The sequence below is a fragment of the Habropoda laboriosa genome, unplaced genomic scaffold (assembly GCF_001263275.1).
Source record: "Habropoda laboriosa isolate 0110345459 unplaced genomic scaffold, ASM126327v1 scaffold28, whole genome shotgun sequence".
NCBI classification, from domain to species: domain Eukaryota; kingdom Metazoa; phylum Arthropoda; class Insecta; order Hymenoptera; family Apidae; genus Habropoda; species Habropoda laboriosa.
Window position 1 is genome coordinate 1,004,384 of NW_017100174.1, and position 22,146 is coordinate 1,026,529.

The window sequence follows — 22,146 nt, forward strand, 5'->3', positions numbered from 1 at the left end:
CTACGGTAGTACGAGAAAATTGTTAAAATTTTTTCGAAGGGTCAATAAGATAGACGAAAAATTTTCTACCAAATGTCACTTTTTTCTGTATTTTGCAAGGTTTCGAGACTCTAGAGTCCTTAGAGTCTTAGACTTAAACTTTCTCTCATTTCTTGCCATTTTTTCCACCAAAGAAATTTTTCTTCCGCCTTATTCACCCTTTGAAATTATTTAAAAATTTTCTCCTACCACCGTAGCAAATTTTCCTTCCTTATTCACCCTTGTGAACAACAAGTGACAAATGACAATTTCCAAAACGATCTACATTCGATTATCATTTTACCAAATTTTTATTCCAGCGATTTGATCGAAATTTATTTAAAAAAAAACACAAACTGGTCGATGATTATTCACAGAACAGTGTTATTACTCGTCGAATCACCTTAACGAAATACCATTTCTTTCTACTTTCAGCCTCTCCACTTTCTGCCGGACATTGGACGCGTTCGATGGAACATGAACATTGGGATCGTTGTGAACGTTACGAGGTGGAATGGCACATGGTCCAGGGGATTCGACGTTAGGGAGGGTAGTTTCGCGAAACTGGCCCCCGTGATACTTTTTCAAAGGACGTTTCGACGTTGATGAGAGAACGCTGCGAGCGAGCCGGGTGAAAAGTTTGGCCCTGGGAAAAATCTGGACGCGTTGCACTCGATGCTACGGTTTTCCAGCCTCTGTTGGCAGAGCGAAGTCAAAGCGGGGCTGTGCTGTTCTTTCAGAGCATTGTGTCTGATCGTGCTTTGGTTCTTGTTTGCTGTCGAAATTTAGTTCAAGCGAAAAAACCCGGGATTGTTACAGAGGAACTAATTGTAAGTTGAATTTAACGCTGCTTGTTGGCAATTTTTTTTTACCCTGTTCTCTCTGCTTTTCCTTCTTTTTTGTCTTTTTTCATTTCTCTCCTCTCCAAGGATCAGCGGGACGCAGTTTAGACGTTTTATTTGTCTAAATTAATCTATAAACGGTCCATTACCGGATGAGTTTTTAACGAAATTACTTCGCTTAAAGGATCATTGTCCTTTTCTCAGACCGTTCTCTTTTGTGCCTTTTCTTCCGCTGCGATATTCCCCCTGCTTTGTTGTCATTCTCGTTTCTTGTTTCTATTAAAATTGTATTACTTCCTGTTGCTAAAAAGATTTAATTCTTGCACGAGGAATCCCATCGAAGTAGAGATTTGCGCTTCGAGAATGAAATTTTTCTGAGAAACGCCGGGATGATGTTTAAGCTGATTAGATAAGAAAGAAGAACGAACGCAAATCCGTGTATTTCTGTATCGAATGTTTACGTTCGATTGTAACGTTGAGCAATGTCAATATTCGACGATTAATCGAGCTTTGATAAAACAGGAAATTGAAGAAGATTTAATCAACGTGATTTGCTTCGAATCGAAGATAAAAATCTGAAAAAAGGGCGAACGTGATCAACGAGAAAAATTGTAGATGTAGTAAACAATGTGAAAACAAACTTCGTGCATATTTTTCATTAAAATTCCACGGTATTTTATATTTATATTTAAATTCGAATTTACACAGCTTGTAAATTATCGCGCTTAATTTCTTCGCTATTTTTCCTGCTCAAAAATTACAGACAGACTCGCGATATTTTATCAACTGGCTGTTTAAATTTTTCAATTTCTTATTCGCATTATCAACGGCGCCGAAATAAAACGAAAAATATGGAATTTCCGTGGAAAAGAGGGATTCCAGCGAATCGCTTAACGAGCTCTATAATTCATCCGCGGGAAACTGCAACGGCAATTCGCGTCCCCGGCTGCTCGATGCGCGTTCAAACGAAAAGATAAGCGCGCACGGTTCCTCGAAGCGCGTATTTTTCGCTCGGTCGTTTCCGCGGAAAAAAATTTTCCAATTCCCCCGCCTCGGTTTCAAATTAAAAACCGTGTGAATCGCTAATTCCGACGCGGTCGCCACTTCAGCCTCCGAATTCTTCCGTTCTAAATTTTAAACGAAACCGTCCGATTATTAAATCCGGCCTGCTATTTCGCGCGCGATAATGAAACCGAGTGAAAGCGACACGCGTACAAAAGAGCCGGGATCCCGCCAGCTCGAACTGCCTGCTCTCTCTATCTCTCCTCTAACCCCCTTTCACGTCTCTGAATCTTTTGAGAAAAATCACGATAGAAAAGAGAGGGGGGGAGGGAGGAAAAAGCGGAGGGAAACAAGGGTGAAAAAAGCAGATTTTCGCATTCAGATTGCTCGAAGCACGGGTAAACAAGATCGCATCGCAACGCGAAACACCGGGCGAATTTCCAGAAAGCGATCTCTCTCCGCGCAGCGGCGAGACGAAGGAGAGGAGGAGGAGGAGGAGGAGATGGAGGAGAAAGTGTAATCTGTACGTAAGATAGAAAGAGGGAAAAGAGGGTGAGACGGAACGAAGGGGGTAGAAACGATGGGTGGTCGGGCGACAGAAATAGCCTCGAAGCCCGTTTCAACATTCAAAGGCTTGCATCGCGACAAATTCCACCTTGGTGCAACCTTTCATCCTAACTGGCGGGCGCCTCCCTTTCTCGAGCAGCCAGCCTTGTTTATCACCGGCGTCATATCGCAGAGGGGATGGGTTGGTTCAGCTGGCTCGGAGACTCGAAAGAGAGAGAGAGAGAGAGAGAGAGACTCGACGGCGTCGCGGCCGTAACGCAATTACGGCCGCACTTAATTTGTTTGAAGTACACTGCGCCACCGGCGGAGGTGTTAATGGCAACGCGACCTCATCCACTTCTACGGACCTCCCTCTCGTTCTTCTTCCCTTCCTCTGGCCGCGTCGCCCGCTCGTCCCTCTCCTCACTCTCTCCCTTGGTCGTACAATGCTCGACGGTACACACGGGGTGGCTCGAGAATAATCGACGCGGATTTTCTTCTTTTTCTTTTCGGGGGAAAAACGCGTCCCGGTTGACGAATGGTCGTTGGTAATTTAGTAATTACTGCGGTTCCAGCGTTTTTTCTTCATTTTCTTTCGGTGCGCTCGGTGAGAAGATGTTCCAGCGAGGTTACGGCGATTGGATAATTACGGGGTGTGTATGGTGATTTGTGGGAATTTATGCGCATTCTTGCGGGTTTCTAATGCGTCGGATGTTTAATGGATTTGGGTAGGAAAGAGAGATTTACTTTCTAGGCTTGATGCTCGTGTTTTGTAATTTGTCGATCTTTGTGAGATTTACGATTGTTCTTTTTGTTCCTTGACAAATTTGGGTGTGCTGGTAGTTAGGTGTGTTATTTTATCGAGTGCTGCTTTTGATTAACACGTTCGTCGCCCAGCGTGAATCGGTCGAGTTTCTCGCGGGGCCCAAATCCGATAGTCGGAGCGCAAGAACGTAAACAGAGCGAAGAAGAGACAAATTCTCGAACGCCAGGAAGCGAGAAAAAATGTAAAAAAGACGACAACATATTGTCCCAATTGTCCAAAATCACCAGAAATGTGTTCCAACTGTTTTAACGAATACCATGCTACGTAGTATAATGTTGCATTTTATTTTAAATATAAATTAATGTATAGTGTAATATAGTGTGATATTCCATTAAATTCTTGTGTTACAAATGGGATTTTTATAAGTTACTTGTAAAATCCTATTTAACTTGACGAAGAAGAACGTCACCCAGATATGGATATCTGGGTGACGTGGCGACGAACGTGTTAAGTGGCCTTTCTGTAGAGTCTGCGAAGACTCTGCACACTCTGAAACTGGACACAATTTTTGTTCAGACTGATAATCATATTCCATTACACATTGTTGAATGAAATTTTTACATTTTCAAAAATTTTTATTAAAAACGTCTTCTTTTTACGTTTTACTTACGTTATATTTTTTATTCATTTTACAATGCATTCCAATTAGTACTCTACATTATTATTAATATATGATTACCTAGAGATTCTTTTTTTTTTTATTGAAAAATGGACTACTTCGTAGCACGTTTGCAATCACATCCTCGATCTGTTAAAACATATCGTCATAATTCCAAGGTATCTTTTGCTGAAATCTCAAACATTCTCTACAGCATCGTTTCCATCCCAACTGTCCCACTTAAAAGTTAATTACCCAGGAAAAGGGCAGATAACAGACTAAACTTTATTGCAAGAAAAAATGCGCTCGTATCATCGATAAATACGCAAGAGAACGATCGTGTTCGGAGCGGAAGCACCGAGGAGGGTTGGACGGTAGTAGACGCGTGGCCGGATTAATTGTCAGGCGTTAATTTTGCAAGTGGCCGTTTCGATATTTACGATTTCAATAAGGATCGTAATCCCGTCTGGTCGCGCGGCGCGGATTATCGCGTAGGCGTCCATTGAAATTTAATATCGGCCGTGCACGGTCCACCGATGAAATCGATCGCGGTAACGCGATAGTTTGCCGCGAAATTGCAAAATCGCGCGGGCTTTCAGTTGCGCGCTCTCTCTCTCTCGCGCGCGCGCGCCTCCGAAAAGCGAATATCCGCGGCAGCGCGGTCTTGTCCGGCTTGAAAAGTTGATGCTACACGCATACATCACTGGGACATCGTTGTGAAAATCGAAAAATCATTCGTTGACCGTGACGAATAAAAAGCTTCTCGTATATAACACCGCTATAATAATCCACGTTTCATCGATCAGAATGCATTTACGCGAGAGACTGTACGATTCCGATGGAATAAACGTACATACACACGCACACTCTGCGTCGTTTCACCGATGAGAATCGTGATGATCGTAGATGACTAATAATCGAAGAATTTCTGGAAAATATCTATTTACCGCGAGGTGACATTGCTGAAATTTATGCGATCGTAATTACGGGCAAATATATAGATGCACAAAAGCGCGAGCTGGCGCGTAATTGCAGCCGCTATATTGCTAAAATTGTTAGATAATTGCATTATCACTTACGTAATTCCATCGGGGGTAAAGCCGTCAAAGACTTTCGCGGTAATAACTGTTTGCATCGGTGTTCTGCATTTCAATGCGAACAATTTAATTAACAACGCGAAACTGTACGCAATTACGTTATTTACAGTGATAACACTATTACATCGACGACCGCGTTACATATTTATAGTGTTATCGCCGGTGCGGCGTAGTTGACGCGAGAATCGATCCTCGTCGCTCGGTGCAGCGATTCGGAAACTGGCTTCGCCGATGGAATTTCCCGTCGAAACGATCGCGTATCGCGTTGATTCTTATTCTTGTGGGGATTCGACAGGTTGCTATGTCGAAACTCCTCTCTGATATTGTTATCGGTGTATCGTTTTCACCAGTCTTGATGGTAATATGCTAATAACAACGTTCCGCCGAACGTTAATTAAACTAGCATTATTCTCAGTCGGTCGTCCTTTAACTCTCAAATTTAAGACCACTAAAATGCAAATTATTTCCCCGGCAATTCTAAATAATAATGCTAATAACAATGTTGAATTGAATATTAGTTAAATTAGCTTGAAGAATAAAATTCGCTAAACTACAAATTGCATCCGTAACAATCCTAAACCGTTTCACTCATATTCTCCTGCGAAAAACGCAATCTCCGTAACAGCTTCACCCCCAAGGAAAGAAAAAGGAAGTAAAAACAGCGGCTGCATATTTCTCCAGGCGTAACCCACTCAAAAAGCAATCGCGCAAACCGCAATCCCGTGTTCACCAGCCCGTTTCCCGAAACCATCCCGGCGTATCGTGCGCGGCGGAGTCTCTCGAAAATTGCTTAGCCGGTTGCGCGGTTCGCAGAGTGCGCGTCAGTGTCATCCAGCTCGCGCGAGAACACCGTGCGATACAGCGTGTATCGAGGGGGTGCGAGCAGCGTAGCGACTCGCTACGCTGGTTGGATTACGAGTGGCCCGAGTCACTCGAGCCAACGCTGGTTGTTGCGTTAGCGCGTGCACAGTCGAAGAGTCAGCTAGAGTGAGAGTGAGGGAGGGGTGCAAGTGAATAAACGTGGCAGAGGCAGAGGTGCGGGGTTCGTTGCTGGTAACGCGTTCGAACGTGTATATACACGCGCATGCACACGGCCTGTCTATACTCTAGAGAGAGAGAGAGAGAGAGAGAGAGAGAGAGAGAGAGAATGTATCGCGGTAACGCGGAGCGGTTGCTCGAAAGCCGCATCGTCGGGCAAACACAGAAGCGGGTCTGGCGTTGGTTGTCGTTCACGCGGCTCTGTAGCGGAATAGGTGGAGAAGATATGAGGAAAGGTGGGGTCAAAGAGAGCCAGAGGGGCCGCCCGAGCGAGTCTGTTAATTGGACTAATTACAGTAATTACTGAAAGTTTCAGCAGGCTACGAGCGAGGAAGACGGGAATACGGCGGCGGTAATACTCTCCGCCCCGCGCGCCACCAGCCGTACCACCACCACCACCGGCGTCCTCCACGGTCTCGCACAGTTTGCCTGCATCGTCGCCACCAACACCCTCCCCCAGAGCCCGACACCAACACCTCGACGCTTCTCTCGACGCCCATCGAGCGCGCCCTGACACGGAGCCGGGTATTAACGATCTAGCGCGCGCTCGCGCTCCTACAGACTCTGGATGGAGCACCCTCGTGCGGCTGGATACGCTTGTTTTCGTATTTAACCTCCTTCGAACCCTCGTGTGCCGCGTCGAATCAACCATTTCCACCTCCACCTCCCCCTAACGTTGCCCAATCCTATCGACATACCGACAACCGTAACGCACTGCCAAAACGGGGCCAGCTTTGATCGAATTACCGATTATCATTTGATACTTAGGGTCGACCGTACGGTCACACCCTTCGAGGAAGGGAAAGACGGAGGAGCACGCTTTGGTGGCCCCTGGTGAACAGGAGAATCGAACCCTCGTTAGGGATACTGCGTTGCTACGCTCTCTTTGGACAATGTCGAAGGGATGTCGATGTGAAATTTCAGGCATTTCCTTGTTTTTATCCCACGTGATTCTTCGCTAGGTTATTACGGTCGTCTGCGACTGAAATAATTGCTCTCGGTTGAAACTGCTGTCAGGTGGGTAAAGTTCCACCGACGGTAGTTATCTCTACTTGTTTAACGTTTCTGCGTTTCGTTTAAATTAAGGTGTACAGGGAAATTTTCTGCTGTGGCTTTTTAATTGTACGTTAATTTTTAATTAGGCGAAGTCGGTTCGGCTAACGAATTATCGTCGTTGCGAAGTAGGTTTAAAAACTTGAAGAAAGTTTTGTCTCTCTAAATGTCACTTCTTAAACCTTAATTTCGCACCTTTTTAATTATTACGTACCTACCCAGTGTTTTCTTACGAAGTACAAAAAAATTCGAGAAGATTTATCCCGAATTTTCAACAGTACATTAGAATCCACAGAACGAAGAACAAATAAACAATCCTGCACCCTTCTACCTTGAAAATAAACTACCCCCTGTGACATAATACGCGAGATAAATCACGCGTCGATCGTCTGCCAGACGAATTGCCCAGTTAAAAGGCCGAACCGAACGCTAAATTCTCACCGGCGCACACTAAACATTCCAAACAAACCGACGATAAGTCATTAGTTATTGTCTTCGTCGAACGCGGAGATCCCGTGACCACGGATGAACATCGGAAATGGACCGCGAGAATGGAAGCCGGCGTTGAAACGGTGCTCTACGTGCCGCGATGGAAAGGAATTAATCATAATGGGGGATTATTTTGACGGTAATTAACGAGTAGACGGGCACTCGGTTTAATCGATAGGCGGGAAATGTTTGGCGGTTCGTATCGGTGATACACGCGGATATCGAAACGCTTGGCTGTCTGTCGACGAAACACGTTCCTACTTCGTCCCTCTCCCACTCGTTTAATTACTCTTTCTCCCCGCGTGTGATAGAGCGTATACACCTAGCAACCAGTCGATGTCTATAATAATTCAGAGCTTATCGCCGGAAACGAATCGAACGCGACGAAACAGCGTCGCGCAACGAAAGCGGCGTAAAACGCTTACATGCCCCCCGAGCCGCGACATTTTTTTTACACCGTCGTTTCGTCGACGATGAATCGACGACGCGGCCGTCGCACGGGGGCAAAAATTATTGCGACAGAGTTGCAAGCATGGCGGAAAGACGAGTGGCGCGGAGAACGGGGGTGTGGACGATTGAAAATAACGTCTATACGTGCGTTAATAAAATTTATACGAGCTAGCGGAGAGGGAGAGAGAGAGAGAGAGAAGTAAGTGAAATAACGCGGTTGACTCACGGATCGGAAGTAGAATCGAAACGGGAGCGTTTCGAGAATTACGGGAGTAATGTATGAACATTAGCTACCGGAGATCGTATTTATGGACATATTTTTGTCGGTAATGTATTTATATTTTCGGCGATAAATACGACCGCGGTGAAATATCGCCGCGGATGGATCGAATGGGCAGAAACTGTCAATCTACGTTTCCAAGTACGTTCGACGGGTCGAATGTGTTTTATAATTACCTTTCGGATCGGTTGGTTTATTATTGAATTAACCGTGGAAGATGTCAAAGGTGTTAGAAAGGAAATTTACCGTATACGAGCATCAATTATGAAATTTGTCAAAATACAGCAGGAGAATGCTCTTTCGTTTAATATGTACGAAAGTGTACCGGAAACGATGTTCCAGAAAACCCGATTTATCACAGACGAACGTTTCCGTTCGGTCATCCTTCAGAGTTCACCCTAGAAACAGGGACAATTCTGGCAGATTTTCACTGACGACGCGTGAACATTCCCCGAGTCCACCCTAAAAAACAGGGAACGTCCCCTAAGGTTCACGCGTCACCGGTGAAAATCCACTAAAATTACAAAGAAAGAGGGAGAGAATAAAAAAAAAAAAACCCCCTCGGTGTCTGTAACAGAGTCGCGTACAAAATACGGCAACGTTGATCTAAATCAAACCGGAACCGATCCGGCGTGTGTACCCTCCTCCCGATGGAAAAACATCGGATACAAAGGGAGGAGAAGCCGTTGGAAAGAAAAAAGGAAAAAAGGGAAACGCAGACGTACAAACAAACCGTATCTATCTATGCCGGAGCGTGGAAAAATACGCGCGTCGCGGAGTCGCTTTCTCCTGTGGCGTGTTCCCTGTCGACAGTCGCCGCCTCGTGTATCCTCGCGGAATTTCGATAAGCGCGATTCGATATCCTGTCGTTTGTGGCTGCGCTTGTAGGCGAACAATCCCCATCCAGCCGGGCGTGGTAATGCACGGGAGACCACGCTTGTTATTTTTCCGGAGGATCTGTCGGGAGGGCGGAAACGGGATCGCGCTCTACACACGTTGGGGCAAAAATGGGAAAGAGGAGGTGAAAGAAGGAGAAAAGTCGCGGCAGGGTTGCATGGGAAGGAGTGAGAGAGGGAGTACGGAGGCGAGAAGAAACGATCCGGGAAAGATGTTGTCACGAAGCACGCGACGCCGCTCGCAATCTCGTAATATTCCCGTTGGAGATCTCTGAAATCCCCCGGGAGATTTCAGCGAAATAAAGGTCGGCTCGGCAAAAGGGACGAGCGGAATGGTGATGAAGCCGAGAGAGGCGGGCTGCATGCATACTACACGAGGAAGGGAAGTGTACACCGCACGGAATGTTCGCGGCCACACGTACTCTAGCTGTGCCGCGCGCTGTTTGGTACGTCCACACGATTATACGCAGGAGGGTACCAACGCTCGAGAACGTGGAACAGAGAGATAGAGAATGGTGAACGGAGAGTGCGTGTGTGTGCGCCTGGCGAAAGTTGTCGGGGCGAGATCAGAAGGTACCCGTAGTCGGGGGTGAGTGGCAACGAAGTGGTGTGAGATTAAAAAGAGAAGAAGGGGGAGAGAAACCGAAGTATGGAGAAAGTAAGAGGGAGAGAAAGGACAGGAAAAAAAGAAACGGGAGTAACAGAGGGAAAAGGGAAGGTTGGTTTGGAGAGGAGCGAAAGAGCGAGCAAACGCGGCTGTCGGAGAGAGGGGATTGCGGAATGGCCGAGGTTGCCGGTGCCGTCGTGATAAAAAGTAAATGAGGAACAAAGGTCCCGCCTTTAGCGACCAGCGGGATAGGGGGGAGGGGAGGGTGGTGGAAAATATAGGGGCGAGAGGACAAGAGGGAAAAAGCGGGCGAAAGAATGGCAGTGGAAGAAAGAGAGGGAAGGAGATAGTGGATGGGTAGAGGGAAGAAGGAAACGGGAGTGGCTCCGACCGTCGGCAGACGTGCCGAGAATAATGCCGACGGAATTACACGGCTGGCAGAGGGAGTAGGTAGCGTGTTGGTGGCGGTAGCTGCGTTAGTGGATCGACGAGGGTTGGAGGGCAGGAAAATCGAGGAAAATTAATTGATAGAGCCTACACAGGTAATTAAGTTTTCAGAACGCCTCGCCTTTATTCGTACCCGCGCCGTCTCTACTTTCGAACCAACCCCTCTTCCGTTCTCCACCCTTCCTGCTGCTGGCTCGTGATCCTCTTTTCTCGATCGTTTCTCACCCCTCGCTCTCTCTCTCTCTCTCTCTTTCTCTCTCGTTGCGCCCAGACGTTTCTACTTCGGCCTGGATACCACCCTCCTCCCACCATCCCTGATCGTTCGACCACCCCACTCAGTTTTTTCCTCTCGTCTTCGTCGCCTCGATAAATCATGGACCGTTCATGAACGGTGCTCGATCGAACGTCTCTCGACGGATTTTTATTGCTTCCCGAGTCGCGATTTATTTCACTTCGTTACGCCGATATCGAAAGTTGTTTGCCGCCCTCGACCGTGCCTCGACCCGAGGGCCGATAGGTCGCAAACGTAAAAATCTCGCACGCTCGGCGCCCACGCGACTATTCTTCCCCGTTCGCGATGGTAATCTACGCAAAAGGGGGAACGAAGGAAGGAAGGAACGGTTAGGGAAAGGTAGGAGAGGAAGAAGGTTATACCGACCGCGTGCGCGCGAACCATTTCGATAGGATATATCTTATCTTCATCTTCGGCTCTCTCTCTCTCTCTCTCTCGTGTGCGGCTCGTGTGCCGGCTTTCTGGTGCTCGGGGCCACGGTTATAGATCGTGACGGCCCTGTCGATAACACTTTCCGGCTGACTGGCCGTCAATGATGTTCCATTTCCGCTTTGCGTGATGCGTGAGTTTGCGCGGCTTGATCTGGCTGCGTCGGCATAATCATTTGCGGCCAGGCGTGCCTGCGTGCTCGCGTATATACATATATACGTACGTGTACGTGCGTTTACAGGTCGTGTCAAAAGTCGAGGGCAATACGTACATCGTGAGATAAGCGAAGAATTATCTCGAGTCGTTTCCCTTCTTCCTGGCTCTCCTCCTATCTAACGAGCGCCATATTTCTTTGGAAGAGGCGATGATGGATACAAGAAATCAGTAAGCTCTTGTGGAAGTAACCATACATCATTGTCACTGGCACAGATTTGTCATGTGTAGCGCGTGGTGTCGAGCAGCGTTTGTATATTACGATAATTGAGACGGAATGACGAGAAGTGTATAAGTTCCGGAGATCGAGCTTAGGTTACCTAGAACCAAAAATTTATCTGAAACACGTATCAACGATAAACACAACCCAAACAAGTCCTCGCCTGAAATTAACATCCAACTACGATTCATCGTGGAACAACCAAATATCGTCGTTCTCTAAAAAAAAATCGTTCTTCCAGAAACAAGAAGAAAAAGAAAAAAGAAATCAAAAGGGAAAAATCCATCGTCGATTGCAATTCCCATCACGTCTGAATCGCGTTGTATTATAGATCATGCGGTGCGTGCGGCGCGGCGCGCGATTGTCCGCATACGGGCGCAAACGAGTTATACCAATTTGCCAATAATTGTTGCAGTTATGTTAATTCTCAATCAGTGGCGCCGCTCGGTTCGCATTCTCGCGTGCGTGTCATGCAAATTCGCCCTGTACAGAGGCTCGAGCCGGCGAGCGAGAAAAACAACCGGTGGGTTCAAGGGTGCGATAGAGAAAATCAGCGTGATGTGCAGTAACTACGTGCAGAGGGAGAGGAAAAGAGACACCGGGAGAAACGTAACTAACAGAGACGCGAACTAGAAACAGAGGGGACAAAGACAGGAGAACAGAGAGGAACGAGAGTGAGGGAGGAACGTAGAGAGAGGGGTCGGACAATCGTGTATCAACGATTAAAGCAAACCCACCGGCGACGTTGATTATGGTCTGCCGGATTGATTTATCGCGTTCGCCGGACCAGACCGCGTCCCAATGGCGTCCCACTCGTTTCCGTTCGATGCTTCGATCCGAGGAACATCCTTGGACGACGCGATATCCTTCTCCACCCTCGTGAAAAGGCCGATATCGAGCTTTATAGGCGTTTTACGGTCACGATCCATGGTCTACAAGGAAGGAGGACGTACTAGCCAGGGCAGGCTGCCAATAGCATGGCCATACTAACGGTGTTGGATAATATTCGACGTCGTGGAAAATTCAGACGTCGAAGGAACTTAAGCGGGGAAATTTACGAGCCGGTAGTCGGTATATCGGAACGTCTGTTCGACTGGCGGTATACCTACGGTACGAATGTTCTCCTACGAAATTTCGAATGTCTCGCCTGGTTGGCTCGCGGTTATGCTCTTACGTCGTCTGTAGATAATGTAATAGCGGTGCCGGTTTTGATGCCGGAATCTGGGTTATTTTCAAGTGACCGATAGCATTCAAGCGAATTAGATTACCGAGACTGCGAGATTTCGAGTTAAGTGGTTCTTGGTTATGTATTTGGTATGTTGACACGTTTGCTACTTGGGGAGGTTTGCTTTAGGTTGAACGTGGATGGGATTGAATTGAATACGTGAACGATTAGTTGGAACGAGAGAATAACGTACCCTTGTACGTAGAGGGGTAGGAAAGGAAAAGATTCGTTTATACTCTGCGATATACCGTGAACCATACGTGAGTTGTATAATAATAAAAGTTGAACCACGTGACGGAACCGTAAAAGCAAGAATTTTTTCTTCTACGATTGCATACGTATAATCTTTATTTCCTCGGGGGAAAAATACTGAAGCAGATTTTTAATTAAAAAAATCATATACTCGAAACTATCGAAACAATTGTAATTTTAATTGAAAATTGAAAATTTGATATTGATCTCTGACTATCCAGAATTTGATAATTTAGAATTTAATTTCGTATTTATCGCTAATTCTACTTTTACATTTTCTTTCGCGACCAATTTTTCCATTACTCGCATTTACGTTCTACGTTAACGATACAGCTTTTACGGTAATTCGTATGGTAAGACTATAGAATTGCAGTTCAATAGTACCGATTAGGTAAAATAGTTGGTGGTAAAATTGGCTTAATGCGAGCCACAATCATGTAGATACAGCCATTCGGCAATCTATGCGTGCTAGCAATTGGTATCAATCTTCTCGTTACACATTCATACCTTTATACAGTCGCACGGCGGTTGCGTAACGTGCCTTTGAACACATTCAACTTTTCATTAGCATTTCCGCTAATCCGGAGCTTCGACAAACCATGCAGAAAACCTGTATAACTGCATGCAACAGTAACTACATCTGTTCCGCAACCGCAAGGGGAGCAAGTACAAATAACGTGACCCCCATTGAATCTACCCCTTCGTTTGCTCCACCTGATTGTGATCTGCAACGATGACAAATCATTCGATCGCAAACACGACGATATTCAGAGCCGTGACAGTTCCAAATGAAAAGATGATTAATAGAAAAAACCAACGTGGAAAAAGTGTTTCGAAATTCTTACAACCCCTTTAAACTAGGTGAACGACCCGACAGATTCAATAGACACGTTCATGTTTCGAAATTTTTATCGACTGGAGTAAATACGTTTTTCGAGTAAATTTTTGTAAAATTTTGTTAAATTCATAACAAAATTTTGTCAGATTCAAAAGGCACACTTATCTTTGTGAATTGTTATCGACTAAAGCAAACTCGTTTTGCTAGTGAATCTTTAATCACCCGAAAGAGCACCTTTGAATTTGACAATTTTAAAAATCTCGTCAGAAAATATTAAACTTCAATAGTTCTACAGATTAGAGTATAAAAATTTGCAGGAACATTCTAGAAGTGTGACATTATCAGACATCTTTGGAAAATCGATTTTTTCCACCCCACTTTGCTATCTATACCCCCTTAACAACGGAACTCTTGTACAAGATCGATAAGGCAGCCCCTTTTCCAAGGGTCGCGTCAATTCACGAGATATCAGCGTCGCTACAGGGAGAAAAGGGCGGGGAAAAAGACGTCGGAACGAGAAGTCTCGTAATGCTCGTTGGTTTCGCGATTCATCCCCCTCACCGGTTTTCCCCTGTGCTCTTCTTACCGCGTCCTCCTAGCCGGGCAATCCATGGCTCTCGAGTCGGGCCTCGAATATCCAGGTTTACTCCCCCATAAAAGTTTCATAGCCCCGTTGGCATATTCCACGTCCACACGTCGTTAATTTTAGAGAGCGCGGGGCGACACGCTTTATTTTTATCGACTGACCTCAACACGATCGTTAAACCCCACCTCCTACCCCCACTTTTGCTCGCGAGCGAGCACCGTTTTTCCAACTTCTATTGCTCTCGTGACGAGAAGGGGAGAGAAACGACGTCGACGTAGCGTGTCCTGGTGGCCGGTCTCTCGTGAAACGGTACGCCACACCGGATCTCAAGCTGTTTCTACTTTGACGAGCTCGTTAACAAGCGGGGTACTATCGAGGAAAATGAAATTAGCCGTGATCGGTTAGTATACCTGCGTACGTACCGACGAGAATTTATCAAAGAAGCCCGTTTAAACGTATACGCGCGAAATGACGAGCCGCGCGAGAAAGCGATAAATTAAAACGGTTCTCGCCGCCTTCGAAACGAAACAATCGCGCCGGGCTTGTTTCCGTCTATTTGCATAATTACCCGCGGCGCCGTCCGTAGGACGCTACCGCGAACTACTGTGTCGAATTAACGACCGTGCACGACCGTGTCCGGAAATTCATTTTCGAAGAAGTTCCGTATAGCGATAAACGGGAGACCTCGGATCGCGATAATTACTCGCCGCCGCCGTCGTCGTTCCACCGTGTGTACACGTATATTTATTTGTCGCGCGGGATCGAGCAATTAAACGTTAAAACGATAACCGGCCAGCCAGTCGTCGCTTGTAATTACGATCATTTGCATAGGCCGGGAACTTATCGTTGTATCGCGGTGTCGTTAGCGATCCTATCTTCCCTTCCACCTGTGAAATCCTCGGTGTTCCGCTCGTCGAGCGCGAAAAACTGCGAACGAGGCTTGCGCGGGGAAAAAAATAGGGGAGCAAACCGAATAAAAATACAATTTAAAAAATAAAAACAACACGATAAAAATGAGGGAGAACGAATGAAAGGAAAAAATAAACAAATTTACATATGCGTATGTTTGTGGGGGGGGAGTTGTGTGAATTTTTGTTTACCGTTCGAAAGCTCATAACGCGACAGCAGAAACCGCGCTGTAACCGACGGGCACGATCAAAGGACGGACAGGCAATGACGACGAGGTCGACGACAACAACAACGAGCAGGACAACGAGGACGACGACGAGCAGGATGGATCGCCGACAGGGGATGATCGCGATTCACTCGGTTGACGTGGACGTCGATGGTGGGCGTGTCGGCCGTGGGATGGCAACGTGTCAATTTCGAGGAAACAGGTGCTCGACGCCTCTGTGACAGCATGTTCGAGTTCTGCGTGGGGTGATCCAGCTAACGGGGCTCTGACGCGCCCGCGCGCGCGCGACGTCCTGCCACTGTATATCGCGTGCAGCCAGCGTTTCCGTGTGCACCCTGTCCCATCCATGTTCTATACACGTACAGGGTGTCCCGATTCGTCGGGACCGAATTATAATCGTTCGTCTCGAAAACTGATTTAGCGAAGCATTGCAAGAAGAGGAAGACTGAAGAAGTGTTGATGTATTGATTTGGGTCCATTTCCTGGTGAAAAGTTGAATAGTTTGACTTGCAATTGGAAAATCGGTAGCTTGTTTGCAATATTCTACTCTAGATTGAGGAATATTAAATAGGATAGCCAATGTATGTGTATCGAAAAGAAACTACCCCCTTCTGTAGCAGGAACAACTTTTTTACATCTTCGCTCCCTCGGGAAACATTTAACCGTTCTCAGTTAACACCGGCAGACTATACGTGTTAACACGAAGAATTTGATCGTTTACAAAAACTATGTTGAAATTTTACCGAAAGCAAAATACTCATTTCTTGTAACACTTTAATGAAACATATTCCAATATACGTTCAATCACCCTTATACCCAACGTCAATTTGTTCCCAACGATTCGAGACACCCTGTGTATATCCAGCCGTGTATTAGTCCGTACATACGTGTAAGTCCGTCGGGGCCGATGGAAGGGAGTAACATGGGATCGCGTGTTGAACATACACACAGTTAACGCCGCGCTCGACGTGGGCTTGGACGGGGGTAATGTCGGCTTGCCGGATGTTGGCAAGGGTTGGTAATAGGCCACCGCCATCCCTACCCGGCTTCCACGCTTACGGTTTCTCGTTGCTACGCTGAGCAGAGCAACCCCACTCTGCGCCCGCGTGATTGTATCAACAGCCTCATCAGGCTCATCCCCCCACCCCATCCTTCTCTCTCTCTCTCTCTCTCTCTCTCTCTTCACCCTGCTCACCCCATTGCTCTACCCTCTACCACTACTCCACCACCACCTACCCCTAACCTACTCTCTCTGCGCAACTAGCGCGACTCTCGACCGCCACCTACTTCTCTACACCGCTACCCCTTAACCCTGGAATTTAACCTCCGTGAACACCGACAGTCAGCCAACCAGCCAACCAGCAAACCAACTCTCCGTCGCGCGACGATTATTAATTACTGTCAAGCTGGCCGTCTTCGCGGCAAGGATCGCCCGGTGGTGGTGGTGGTGCTGCTGCTACTGCTGCCACGACCCCCCTACTGTTCCGACACTGGATAATGAACTTCGGCCTAGTTTCCAAGATATACCCGTTCTCCAAGCGCTTACGTAGAAGTGTAAAGGCTCCGCTAAGTCGCCAGGGCTTTTCGCGTCCCGACGTATGCAGCCGGAGCTTTTAAATCTTTACGAGTTCACTCTCTTTTCTGTCTGTTTCTCTTTCTCTCCCTCTCTCTCTCTCTCTCTCTCTTGCACTGTGTCTTGTTCTACAGTTTCCAGAGAGTAGGTATCGTCTTTGTCTACACACCAGAGGTGGGTTATTTTCTGGGATCTCCGCGAAACCATTGGATCGGTGTTGAAGCAGTTTCAGTTAAACACCGCGTGGAATGGCTCTATTCAGAGAGCTCGACACGAGGGAACTGGAAATAATTTATCCACTTATCCGCTTTTATGCCGGAGATAAAATCGGACGGGGGCGACGATGGGAAGTAAGGAGCTCGTTTTTATTTTCCACGGAACTGAGTGCCGTTAGCCGGAAATTTAGACCACCCTCTAAGCGCTCAATCTTTGTTTCCACGTTAAAATATCCCACCGGGAGTGGTAAGCTCTACACACCGACCATTTATTTTTCAAACTGCTAAATAATCAAAGCACGCCGAAAAGCCGTGTTTACCGTTCCGCTCTCTTCCAAACAGCTCGAGCCAGCCGGCGCGGAGGAAAGTATACGACGTCGGCTTGCGCCACGTCTCACGGACTTTTACGATATTATGCGTTGCAAGTTTTCGTGAAACCGCCACCTACACTTGCGCGAGTTACGTGAGGGCGTATCCGTAATACTTACGGAAGATGCCAAGTAGAACGAGGAAGAACATGATAGTCTGAACCTATGTTTCTCGAGCGAGTACAGTATGAATAATTCCTCGTGAAAAAATAAATCGGAAATGTGGAACAACATTTCCTCTACGAAGCTTTGTTCCTGAGAAAATCGTCTTTGAAATTTCGTTGGGGCTGCACGTTTCGCTATTTCCTGCTACAGCGGGGCTCACTGCAAACTTAATAGTTTCCTCTACTTTTATTTGTACATTCGTACATCGTTCGTCAACTGTATCAAACTATCCTAATTTACACGTGCAGCCCCGCCACATTTTCAAACTCTATTTCCTCAAAAACGGTGGCTCCTATGGAAAAATTTTGTTCCACATTTTCCACTTACTTTTGCACGACGAATCAGCCTGGTGCCTACGCTAAACCTATCCAACAAACTTTTCACGTATCGTTTCGCGCGAGACAGAAATTTCTGCAAAGGTATTACTTAGCGCGCTCTCGTGTGACAGACTGCAACGAGATCCGTGCACGAAGCTCGAGGCTCATCCTGCGCTTGCTTCGAAAGACGGGGGAAAGGAGAGAGAGAAAAGAAAAATTGCAACTACCCGGGCTCGTGCGAACGCGGATGATGATCCACGATAGGCGCGCGGCGGTAGCCATAAAGCCGATGCCGCGATAAGGCGTAAAGGTCGGAATTAAAAATTCATTGGAACACGCGAGCCGCTCCGCTTGCCGGCGCGATTTCGATCGCGGAAAGTGCACGGCCGCCTACGGCTCACGCGGCGTCACTATGGAATTAAGAAAACATGACTCGACCCCTCATTCGATTTAATGCGATTGCCTCGAGGCCCACGAGGGGGATAGCGTCGAAGGGGATAACGTCGAATAGGGTGTGTGTATGTATCGCTCGAGAGGGACAAGGAGGGCACGTGTTTGCGGATGCGGCCTAGGGGCTGAAGAAGGTAATGGATACGAGAACTCGTCGTGCTATACATTTGATTTTCAAGGGGTTTCTCTCCCCTGGCGTCACAGGGGAGGTCGACTCCAAGCGGCCGGAGATTCACTTTCTATTTTATACGGACGGTGACTCCTCACGAAACCGCACCCTAGTAGCACTTGCTCTTTTTTTTTTCTCCTTTCTTTTTCCTTACACGCGCTCGCTCGATGCTCGAGCAATTTGGCCAGGAGTGTGTCTCGTGGGGTGAGGCGAACACGCGTCGGTGGAATCACACGGGGAAATCGATCGAGGAAGGGTGGGGAGGTCTCCCGATCGAAACGGAAGTGTGTGTGGCGTGTCGTGAAATCGTCGCGCTTCGAATACCCAAGACGATGCTCGATAACCGGGTGGGGTTCGTGTCTAGGGAATAATTGACGAGGTTACTTGCGGTGGTTGGAAAATGTTACGTTGACGTTTCAACATGAGAATGTTACAAGTTGTTTCTTCAATAATTTCACGATGTAACGACATTTTTCTTCTTTCTTTCGGTGAACAATTCTAACACAACACATTGTACCGAAACAATAACAAACGAACGGCAACGTACACGTATTCGCTGGAAAAGAAAAAGCGAACAACATGGGGTTTAACTAAAAAAAATAGGAACTGGCTTCTACCGCAGGGTAAAAAGATTCTAAAACCCGGCAATTTCGAGCAACGGAACGTACTCGGAACAACTGAACCAGGAAACCGTGAAGAACGAACCAACGAACCAACCAATTCCCCTAAACAGACTCGTAAAAACCAATCGAAAAATCCTCGCACACTGCGAGCGGCAGCTGAGCGTAGTAGGTACGCGAGCTCACGCGGCCCTCATTAACAGCCAGATCCATTAAAATAATTAATTAAAGTAATGCAACGAATCGCGCGACCGATTCCGCAAACATCAGCGGGATTAATATCAAATGTAAACATTACAACGCGCGGCCTCGAGCACGTACTCGAAGCCCCTCCGCGATTCTCGTGAATTTTATTGCACCAACGGCCCCCAAAACACACCGTCGGCCTTCTGCCCGACCGCAGATATGTATCCGACCAACGGTAGAAGGGGGTGAACTCGATGAACGTCGCCCCTGAAAAGCGGAAATGGCCGCCGCGCGACAAATTGCCCGACGATTGGCCCTCGGCTCGCGGAGGGAGAGATCGTCCGCGCGGACATGAACGCGCGCGGGGCAAGCTTTCGCGCTCTCGCACACGCACGCACACACACACGAAATGCCTAGGCCTTTTCCGTGCCTCGACTCATTAATTTCCAACGTGGTGGCATAATCGACCCCACGGAAGTATAATCCGCCCCACGGAGGCGAAAGAAAACAGGTGGAGGGGGCGAGGAGGGCGGTGAGGGGCGTTCGAGCGAGTACCGGGCTGATATAAAGGGGCGAGGGTTTCGCCCAGGCGCGATGCTATAACGAACCCTCGAAATCGGCGACACCCTCGGAAACCGGGCACGAGCAAATGATAATTAACGGTAAATTACTTTCCTGAACGGGGTATTAAGCAACCGGCCTCCTTGTTGATCCCTGTCGAGCTAACCCCTGGCCCGGCTAATAAGCGGCGCGAACTTTAATTAAAAAGTAAACTGCGAACCTCCGGTGTTGGGAGGAGGGAACGTATCGCGGTAATTTCTTTCGCTGAGATTGCTGCCCAGGCCTGTGCTTCCGGGGGCGAATCACGGTGCGCGCGCAACGATCTTACGTTCACTTTTAAGATTCCTCTTTTTTCAAGTAAGTAACTATTAGTTTTCTGTGTTTCAACGCGTTAATGATCGGTTAACACGTTGCACACGTCTCATGATAAAACGGTATTATCTGCGTGTGGTACAGTATGAAAAATGCACAGTTTGAGTATTTAAGAAGTGAGGTGGGCGAGGAACGTCGTTACCCTGTTTTCACCTCAATTTATTAAAGTATAAGCGTATGGTCGTACAATTGGTCCAGAAAATACAATCGTTTATTTTGTTACTTGTCCCGGCGGCAGCGGTTCGGCGGGTACGTCGCGATGGTCGGTCAAGGGAAAACTGTCCGGAGGTGTAGGCGTACTGGGTTTTTATATTGTTAGGACAGGGAGACAGGAGTAGCGATAGATAAAGGTAGAAGTGGAGAAAGTGGTGGAAACGGAACGTCCTCGTGCGAACCTGGATGCCACATGTGCGCTTCTTAGGCCACTCGAGGACGAAGGCAAGTCTTAACCCGGGGAGAGACAAAAGAACGGAAACTAAAATCTGAAGGAGTTGGAAAAGGGAAAGTTCGCGTGGAAGAATAGAACGAGGTTCGATAAGGGTTTGTTGACGACGACGTACCCGCCACAGAAGTATTATGTGTGCATAACTGAAAAAACTATAGATATTAAGAATGTATAGTCGGGGCCACGATATAGCGAGGTCGTAAAATCGGTTAGGCATCAAAGTAAACATGTTTCAGCTGCCGGGACCCCGAAATTGACAGAAATACGAGCAGATAAGTACTTGAAACCATGGTCAGGACCGTACAAAGAATTCTTGTATCCAGCGAAAGTCAAACTGATTCTAATATATTTACTGAAAATTGAGTTCAGCTAGGACAATTTAGGGTTTTTTTCTTCTGGGAAAAGCCGCTTTTGGAAGTACGGTTACAAGTAAAGGTCTTATTGAGGTCTTTAACATCTTCATTTACCTGCTCGTGTTATATACAGATAGAAAATGCAAAAGGATTGTGTAGCTTTAATATTAACATATTTTCCATTTGTAAATGAAATACCATTTTCTACTTGAAGTACCAAATCATATGCTACCATTCGTTTATTGTTGGAACCCTCGAACAGACTGCAACACACGGCCTTGAGAGCCGCAACATCAATCGATGCCGATTCTTGAGAGTTTAATTTACGACCTCGCTATAACGTGGCCCCAACTATAAGTCGAAGCAATTCGAAGGATCGTGTTAATTATGCTTGAATAGACGTGCAAGAATTTTGTTAAGAATATTCTAGAAGAAAGTTTGTCGATGAAAGGTAAATTCAGCGAATTGGATGATAGTATTCGTCACCTTATAGTGTCGCGAAGAAGAGAATACAGAGAAATAATGATTTGACATCTATCTTTAGATGAAAAAACATCCACCGCAAACTTTCTGCTTTCGCGTTTCAATAACGAACACGAAAATTAAGAAGAAATAATTGGAAGAAAGATAACGATGTTTGGGAACGTTCTCGAGAATTTCAAAGGAAACGAATAATCGAAATACGAAAGCGGTGAGGGTGAAACGGAAACGGGGGATGGGAACCCGGTCGAACTTTTTCCAGATACTTCGCCTCGTTAATTTGGTATCGAGTCGCGGACCCGTGAAAAAAAGGTGGCAAAGGAAATCGTGTAGGACGAGGCACGATAAAACCGGCCAATAGATTGCCTCGAACGATTTAACGATGCCCTGGTTCGCGCGCACGCGTCTCCATGCGTATTTTCCATCTGTTCCCCACACCCGACCCGCCCGTTTCTTCTTTTTATTACTGGAATCCCGCGTTTACTGGTCGCGT